At 47.6% G+C, this 8,386-nt stretch overlaps 1 protein-coding gene across 4 annotated transcripts in view; it reads left to right on the forward strand.

Moving 5' to 3' along the window:
- The window catches only part of dzip1l (DAZ interacting zinc finger protein 1-like), a 173,644-nt gene that overhangs the window by 71,826 nt on the left and 93,432 nt on the right, over positions 1–8,386 (forward strand). The window lies entirely within an intron of this gene.

Raw genomic sequence — 8,386 nt, forward strand, 5'->3', positions numbered from 1 at the left:
ACTGTGGAGGTGTTGGGGGGGGGAGCGAGGTGAATGGACAGGTGTTACACCTTCTGTGGTTGCAGGGGAAGGTACCATGGGGCTGTGGTGGGGGGATGTTGGGAGTGAAGGAGGAGAGGTTCCAGATATCCCGGAGGGAAAGGTCCTTGAAGAGGGCTAACAAGGGAGGGGAAGGGAATATTTGTCCGGTGGTGGTGACATCTCGCTGGAGGTGGCGGAAATGGCAGCTAATGATCTTCTGGATATAGATGCTGGTGGGATGGCGAATGAGGCCAAGGGGCCCCTATCGCTCTTGAGGGAGGGAAGAGACGGGATGAGGGTGGAAATGCGGGAGAGGGGTCGGACCCAGTTGTGGGCCCTGTTGACAACGGAGCTGGGGAATCCTTGGTTGAGGAAGAAGATGGACATTTCAGAGAATCCCTTGTTGAAGTTGGCCTCATCTGAACATATGCGACAGAGATGGAGGAACTAAGAGAATGGAATGTGGTCTTTACAGGAGGCAAGGTGTGAGGACGTGTAGTCAAAGTAACTGTGGGAGTTGGTTAGTTTGTAGTGGATATTGGTGGCGAGTGTCTCCCTAGAAATTGAAACAGAGATTGTCAAGGAAGGGAAGCAAGGAGTCAGAAATAGACCAATTAAAGGTAAGAATGGCATGGAAATTGGAAGTGAAATTGATAAACTTTTCCAGTTCTGGATGAGAGAGGAAGGGATCATCAATGAAATTATTGCATTATCAGAGAAAGAGTTACGGGTGGGGGCTGGAGTGGGACTGGAACAAGAAGTGTTCTACGCACCCAACAGAGAGACAGGCATAACTGGGTCTTACATGGGTACCCATGGCCAGCCCTCTGACCATTAGAAAATGAGAGGAGTTAAAAGTGAAGTTGTTCAGAATTAGGATGAGCTCAGGCTGGTGGTGGCTGGGAAGATTCAAGCTTTTGTTCCAGGAAAAGTAGAGAGCCGTGAGATCATCCTGATGGGGGACATGCTTGTAAGGGGAGTGTACATCCATAGTAAAGAGGAGACAGATGGAGCCCGCAACTGGACATTCTAAAATTGACACAATGCTTCGGAGGAATCATGGATGGAAGTGGGAAGGGACTGGAGAAGGGGAGACAAAAACTAGCATCAAGGTAGGAAGAGAATAGTTCTGTGGGGCAGGAGTGGGCAGAAACAATGGGTCCGCTCGGACAGTCCTGTTTGTGGATCTTGGGAAGGAGTTAGAAACGAGCTGCGTGCAGTTGGGAGCCTCTGAGCATCGTGGAGGGGGAGATCACTGGATGAAATGGGGTTAGTGACCCTTGTGGACACAATAACCAATTCAACACCTTGGATGATTCTCCACCGCTCACTCTATGGGACGTTGGGCATGTGTACAATGGGAGGTTAATTTGATTCTGTCCCTATGACACCATCAACTGAAGGTTAAAATGTATCCCTGGAAATGAAACGAGAAAATGCTATTTAGCCTCAAACTCTACTGTCCCTGTACTGTCTTCCATATTATGTTGGGACATTCACAGTAACCATATCCTGCTCAGAACTCTGTCTTGTTTTGGTGTCCCTGTCTAACTGCTGACCCTATTGACCATTTATTCATCCGTGCATTATGTCCCTGTTCTGTGCATTTCATTTCCTGAGTTAAAATTCAAAATGAACTGCTCAGTCGATAAACACAACTTGAAAGAAATGCTATTCATTCCATTCATACTCGCATACTCATTGACAGCCCCATCTTGCCGCCCCCAATATCATAATCGGTCTCCTTCCCATCCCTCCCCTGTGTCGTCCTCCCAGCCATTGCCTTGTTTGCCATGGATTACTGGGACATTTGTGGATAGACCTATTTATCCCCCTGTCTGTAGCTCTTAGGGTCCACAGAGATTGCTTGGCAGTGTGGAGTTGACCCTCTCTGACAACCTGTTCCACTCTTCTACTGGCATATTCATCCCTGTTGTACCACCTAACCACGGCTTTACATCAGGAGAGCTTCCAGCTGATCGATGCCTTTGTCTTGGGTGCTTTGGGACTATCAGTGGGTAACACAGGAAGAACACTCCACATTAACCTGACCTATGCTTCATTTGCGACCCTAAATTCGGAGTATTTGGCTGTTGTTTGAGGACAAGATGTTATCACTGAGTTACTTAATGTCCTCACCTTGCTGGAAGTAAATCTGACAGGGGGAGGATCAGGAACCGTGGCCAAGTATCCTTTTTATATTCTCTCTATCCACCCTCCTTCCACTCCGCCTGGCTCTTGGCAGCCTGGAGAAAATTCTGGTTATTGTCCCAACTGAGGTCTTGTAACTTAGCTCAGGCCTGAAGTCTCCCAGGTTTGAAATGACCCAGTGCCACACTTGCCAGTCTGTTTATTAGCTGTGAGAGCAAGCCATTCTCTATTCATTTCTGACAAGCCTCCGTTTCAAGTATGAGTTCATCGTAGAATTGGCGAAATACGTTAGAGAAAGGGGCCCTTCGGCCTGTTCTGTTTATGCTGGCTTTCAGGCTGCTACAGATCCTACATGTGATTAATGTTTCCTCTCGAACTGAAGGTCACATCAGGAAGAATTGTGTAGTCAGTCACCCATATTTGGAAAGTGTATTATTCAGATGTTCTGATGAATGAGGCTTTTAATGACCTTCGCACGGGAGAAAATGAGGCAAACTGAACATTTATTGATAACAAAATCCCAGCGCTCACTGAGTAACAGCTACCACCAGCTCATTCACTCTACACACCCCTTCATATCAGATTGGAAACATCCTGTTTCTCTGTGCATGGTCCCATTACAGACACTTCCTCTCTGTCCAATTAATTGTGTTAACATATTAATTAATTAACTAATACAAGAGCTTACCTTGTGTCTCACTCTGTCCTGGTCACTGACTGATTTCCCTCAGGCCTCTGTACAATAACAAACAAGCAAGTACCTTTGAGCCATACACAGGTAGGTGTCCACAGCTCTGACACTCCCTGGCCAGAGAGTGATTAATATTCGCTTGACCGTGACGCATTGAGAAACCACACACACCTGTTTGACACCCTTCCTGAAATGTTTGCATTGTCTGGCACATAAACAAAAGAGGCAATCCTTTTATCTAATCTCAATATCTCCTCAGAGGCTGGAACCTCCTGGTTCCCACTGATAAGCAGCAAAGGCTGTTTCACAGAATCAGTGAGGGCAGTGTGGTGTTTTTTTGAGTGAGATGGCTTTGGGTTGTTTCACTTCTGCAAGCAAAGGTGCTGCCTTCATCCACAAATCAGGTCAGTGCAGATTGCCCATCCCCAATGGCCCTGGAAAAGATGATGGTGAGCTGCCTTCTTGAATCACAGCAGCCTTTGGTGTGTTGGGACCCCCCCCCTCACAAAAACCCCCATAGCATGGTCAGAGAGGGAGTTTCAAGAGCTTGACCCAATGAAGTGAAAGAAACGCGATATATTTCCAAATAGTCAGGATGGAGGAGCAAATTACTGGAAGCTGTACTGAAAACAGCGGCTCGGGCAGCATCCGTGGAGAGAGAACAAGCTAATGTTTTGGGTCTACATGACTCTTCATCAGAGCTGATATGAAGTGTGGAGGGGACATATTTATGCAGTAGTTGGGGGTGTGGAGGAGCACGGTAAGTGGTGGGAGTGTGGCGGTAGTGGGTGCAGAGTGCTAGTGGAGAAAAGATGTTGATGGTGTAGAGCAAGTGATCGGCATGTGAGAATGGCAGAGCAATGATGTGTCTAATTGCCAGACTGGAAAGAACAGACAGTCCCACTGGAGTGTAGGGAGGGGAGAGAGGGCATTGTGACAGAGAATGTGACAAGTAAAGCTTTAAAAAAAGGGAAGAAATGGGAGTTGGTTCACAATTTGAAGAAGTTGAACTCAATATTAAGTCCAGAAGGCTATAAAGTGCCCATTTCTGAAGAAGGGTACCGATCGGAAACGTCAACTTTCCTGCTCCTCCCATGCTGCCTGTGTTCCACACTGTGTTATCTCTTTCGTCTGAAGATGAGATGTTATTCCTCCTGTTTGCACTGTGGTTCACTGGAACACTGCAGCATGCCGAGGACAGACAAGTGTGCATGTGAGCAGGACACTGTGTTAAAATGACCAACTACGAGCAGGCCAGGGTCCTGTTTGAACACAGACAGAACGTGTTCTGCAAAGCGGGCACCCATTCCGTGTTTGGTTTCTCCAATGTAGGGTAGGGCACATTGGGTGCAGCGAATACAACACACAAAATTAGAGGAGGTACAGGTGAAATTCTGCTTCACCCGCCAAGACTGTTTAGCCTTCGTATGGTGAGCATGGAGGAGGTGAAGAGGCAAGCGTTGCACCTTCTGCAGTTACATGGGAAGGGAGGGTGGTGTCGGTAGGTGTGGAATGGATTAGGGTGGCCAGAGGGAACGATCCCTGTGAAATGCACACAGGGAGAGTGAGGGGAAGATGTGTTTGGTGGTGGCGTTCTGCTGGAGTTGTCTGAAATGGCAGAGAATGATCCTTTGAATGTGGAGGCTAGTGGGATGCAAAGTGAGGACAAGGGAGACCCAATGACGTAGTTGTGAGTGATGGGAAGGGGGCAAGGGCGGAAGCACAGGTGATAGGTCAGATGTGTTGAGGGCCCTGTCAACCACAGTGGGTGAGTAACCATGGTTATGGAGAATGAAGCCGTGTCAGCAGTGCTGCTTTTGATGGTGGCACCATCCCAACAGATGCGATGTAGGCGAAGGAACTGGGAGAACGGGTTGGAGCCCTTGCAGGGTGTAGCGTGTGAAGAGCAGTGGTGAAGGTAGCTATGGGAATCAGTGGCTTTGTAGTGGATGGCAGTGGACAGTTTGTTTTCCTGAAGTGGGGGACAGAGAGGTCAAGGAAAGGAAGGGAAGTGTCAGGATGGTGCGTGGATCAGGGAGGAATTTTGTGCCAGTGTTGTTGCCATGTGTCTGGATGGTCGTGGCTTCAGGTTTAGAAGCTGGCGCTGAAGGAACCGAAATGAGTTGCTGTAGTCCACCTGGTGGATGAGCACATTGCTGCCGTGTGTGTTGGGGATGGGGATGGTGAATGGTGTTCCAATCAAAAGGGCCCCTCTGGCCTGGATTGACGCGGGACAACAATATTGGAAGTGTAAACCAAGACAGCTTTAGAGTTACCTGGGCGCAGGTAACACTCATTGTACGAACAAATTACCGCAGATGCTGCGATTTGTACTGAAGACAACAAATTCACCCTTCATGTTTCGAGTCCTCCCAGGATTACAAGTGTCTCCAGGTACATAGAATGTTCCTCGGGCTGCTATTCCCGCTGGATCCTGATCCACGATCAACACCATGAGCCAGCATAGGTGCACTCTACACACCTGTCTGCAGCAACATCAACTCACCCTCTCTCGAAGATGCGCCCCCCTCCCCCCCACCACCAAGCCTCACTTCATCCTTCGCCTCATCTGTTGCCCCAACAAAATACTTTGTTTCTCTTCCTTACAGACATCAAACCTATGGCCACCAACGTCCGTACTACGGACTGACCCTCAGCACCCCAGCTCTCGGGTGCTGTCACTATCCGTCAATCTGAGGCACTGTCCCCAACTCCAGCCCTTGCTGCGTGTTCACCCCATACCTCTTGACCTTCCTCTCTCTGAGAGAGGCGACAGGTAGAGCTAAGGATGTGATTGGATCAGCCTTCTGTCTTGTGAGATGATGGATTACACAGTGGTGGTCAACTCCACGTGAAGAAACATACCGCCCTGGGCAAAGGACTCAGCTTCACACCCTCATGCCCCCACCTTAATGAATTTAGGGCTCATCATGATGTTGAAGTGTTTTTCTCTGTCTCCATGCTTCCTTGTCCGGGCAGAATTCCCTGTCCCACCAACCCTCTCCCCCACGATTCCACTGATCCCTCACCCACCTCCAGTGATCCCCGTCCAATGGTCCCCTTCTCCAGGTCCTCTTACTAGCCCTCGATCACCTCATTGAAAACTGCTGATGTGACATCAGCCATCTCAATTTCTCTACTCTCACCCACTCCAGCCTGTCCCCTTCTGAAATTTCCGCACTTCACTCTTTTAGGTCCAGCCCTAACTTTGTTATCAAACCGGCCAACATAGATGATGCTGTTGCAGTCTGACACACCGATCTTTACCTTTCGGAGGCTCAAAGTCTGCTCTCAGACACTTCTTTCTAACGCCTCCCCCCCCCTCCCCACATCACGCTTCATCTGAACGTCAATCCATTGCTTCCAGGACTGTCATCAATGTCATTACCTTCAGAGATCTTCCCCCAACTGCTTCCAGCCTGGCAGCCTCCCAAACCTGGACAGCTCGCTTCTACCTCCTTCCCAAAATCCACAAACCAGGCTGCCCATCAGATCCGCCTGTTCCTGCCTCACCGAGCTCATTTCCTGCTACCTTGGCTCTGTCCTCTGTTCACTTGTCCAGATCCTGCCGCCCTATGTCCGGCGATCCTCTGATGTCCCCCTCCATATTGTTCATTTCCAGTTTCCTGGCCCTAACTGCTTCCTGTTCAGTCATGGATGTCCAATCCCTCTATACTTCCATTCCCCACCAGGATAATCTGAGAGCTCTTGGCTTCCTTCTTGACCAGAGGTCTAAACGATCCCCATCCACCACCACTCTCCTCCACCTGGGCGAACTTGTTCTCTCACTGAACAATTTCTCCTTTTGATTCATCTCACTTCTGCCAAGTCAAAAGAGTGGCTAAGGGCACCCTGTTATGCCTACCTCTCTATGGGGTACATGAAACGATCCTTGTCCCAGTTATATACTGGACCCTTTCTGCTTGGACATATCCCTCCAAACCTTTCTTATTCAGAAACTTATCCAAATGTCTTTTAAACTTTGTAATTATACCTGCATCCACCACTTCCTCTGGCAGTTCATTCCACACATGAACCATTCTCTGTGTAAAAGAAAAGTTACCCCACATGTCCTTTTTAAATCCTTCTCCTCTCACCTTAAAAATATGCTCCCTAGTTTGGAACTTCCCCTACCCTAGAGGAACAACCCTTGTCATTCACCTAATCTATGCCCCTCATGAATCTATAAACCCCTGTAAGGTCACTCCTCAACCTCTTATGCTCCAGTGAAAAAGGTCCTAGTTTTTTCCAATCTGTTTTAATAACTCAAACTCTCCATCCTGGTAAATTGTTTCTGAACGCTCTCCAGCTTAATAATATCCTTCCTATAATAATACAACCAGAACTGCACATAGTATTCCAGAAGAGGTCTCACCAACATCCTGTACAACCTCAGCATTGTTTCTCCTTGTTTAAGGAAACATATATTGGATTTGGAGGCCATTCAGAGAAGCTTCATTTAGCTGATTCCAGGCATGAAGACATTGTTTTTTGAGGAAACATTGAACAATTTTCCCCTTAGGGAATTTAGAGGAATGAGAGTTGACCTTATTGAAATCTATGACATTTTGAGGGGCTTGACAGGGTAGATGCTGGGAAGGGTTAGGATAGATCATTGTTGTGGAAATCTAGAACTGAGGGATGAAGTTTCAAAGTAAAGGGCCCATCTTTTAAGATGGAGATGAGGAGGAATTTATTCTCAGAAAATTGTGAAGCATTGGAATTCGCTATTTCTGAGGGCTGTGACTGGGCCATTGAATTCATTCTAGGTTGAGTTAGACAGGTGGTTGATCAACAAGGGAGTCCAATGTTACAGGCGACAGGCAGGAAAGTTAAGGACGTGATTGGATCAGCCTTCTGTATTGTGAGGTGATGGATTACACAGTGGTAATCAACTCCACGTGAAGAAATAAAATACAAAATGGATGCTGTAAAGCTGAAACAAAAAAGAAATTGCGAGAGAACCTCAGCAGTTCTGGCAGCATCTGTGGAGAGAAAGGAGAGTTAACCCCATAGAAGTGTACAAAATTATGACAGGCAATCATGGACAGAATGGACTGTTGGAGTCTTTTCTTCCCAGGGTGGAAATGTCAGTTACAAGGGGGCATAGGGGTAAGGTTAAAGGAAGAAAAAAACAGATGTTGCTAGAAAAGCTCAGCAGGTCTGGCAGCATCTGTGAAGAAAAATCAGAGTTAACATTTCAGGTCTGGTTAACTCTTCCTCAGAACTGTTTAAAGGAGATGTGAGAAGCGCATTTTTATACAGAGGGTGGTAAGTTCCTGCAGTCCGCTGCCAGAGGAGGTGATGGAACTGGATACAATAGCAACACTTAAGAGACGCTTTGACAGATATATGAATAGGCAGGGAATATAGGAATACAGGCTGTAAGGCATCGTGTGTCAGCGCAGTCTTAGTGGGGGCCTGTTCCTGTGCTGTTTTGTTTTTTGTTCTTAACGTTTCGAGCGTATTCTGAAGAAGGGTCCACTGGACTCGAAACATTAGCTCTGCTTCTGTCTGCCCAGA

This window comes from Stegostoma tigrinum, chromosome 14 (assembly GCF_030684315.1).
Source record: "Stegostoma tigrinum isolate sSteTig4 chromosome 14, sSteTig4.hap1, whole genome shotgun sequence".
Classification (NCBI taxonomy): Eukaryota; Metazoa; Chordata; class Chondrichthyes; order Orectolobiformes; family Stegostomatidae; genus Stegostoma; species Stegostoma tigrinum.